We start from the raw sequence: 1,051 nt of genomic DNA, 5'->3' as shown, positions 1-1,051 counted from the left end.
CTCAAACAGACTTGGAGTGCCGCCTGCTTTGTTGTTTACTATATATATATATATATATATATATATATATCTTTAGGATTGTTGAAGTATCTTCAATTTGTGATTTTGCTAAAATATGATAAAACCACAGGATATCTGCTTTTGGGAACTAATGTTTATTGGAATTTTGTGTGCTAAATCATATACACCCAGAATTGGGGATTAATCCCTGTTAGACAATTATATATAATCTGTGTGTTTCTCATTGAACTGAATTTTATGCATTATTGGGGATCAATCCCTGTTATATTATCATACTCAGCTATTGTACTTACATCACTGCCTGATTTCTTTTGCTCTCATTAGTATAACAATCAGCACAAATGTTGCTTAATGCTCTGTTCTTGTACCAACAATAATTCAGACATTTATGATATGCTCAAAATAATGTGTATGAGTATCCGCACACTGGAATTGACTGCACAGATTGGAGATTTAGCCACCTACGGTCAAACCGCACTGAGTATGCCCAATCTCGTCTGATCTTGGAAGCCATACACTGCAGGGCCTGGTCAGTACCCGGTTGCGAGACCACGAGGGAATACTAGGTACCGTAGGTATTTTATTCTCCAGTCATTTGTGTCCTTCCGATTTTCTGTGCAGATCCAGGTATTTAATTTCTACTTTCCTTTTCAATTGTGCTAGTCTGACAGGCTACAGCTGAACCCAACGGAGTTACCCTATTCCCAATTAAAAAAATTATCAATTAAGGAAATCTCTAGACCACTAAGGGAATAAAGATAAATTCGCTCATCTAAATCCTATCGCTCGAAATTGTAGCAATTATGCTTTGAAAAATTATTCATCTATATTTGCCTTCTCCCTCTCTTTTTAAGTATATCTCATAAAAGTTAAGTATTCATTTTCTCATATTTCATCATCTTATTAATTAATTTTTTCATAAGTGTGCCCTGGAAAAGATATATAGCTGCCTTTGTCTTTTTTCTCTTATAAAAGACCACACCCCTTGTTATAGGATACTAGACATCGCCTTCCAACCTTTATCTGACCC

General features: G+C 35.4%; 1 pseudogene; it reads left to right on the top strand.

Moving 5' to 3' along the window:
- The first annotated feature begins 480 nt into the window (after positions 1–480).
- Positions 481–599, top strand: LOC135040898 (5S ribosomal RNA; annotated as a pseudogene).
- The last annotated feature ends 452 nt before the right edge of the window (positions 600–1,051 follow it).

The sequence above is a fragment of the Pseudophryne corroboree genome, unplaced genomic scaffold (genome assembly GCF_028390025.1).
Source record: "Pseudophryne corroboree isolate aPseCor3 unplaced genomic scaffold, aPseCor3.hap2 scaffold_778, whole genome shotgun sequence".
NCBI classification, from domain to species: domain Eukaryota; kingdom Metazoa; phylum Chordata; class Amphibia; order Anura; family Myobatrachidae; genus Pseudophryne; species Pseudophryne corroboree.
The sequence above is the reverse complement of the archived record's forward strand: the minus strand, read 5'-3'. Positions and strand labels throughout refer to the sequence as shown.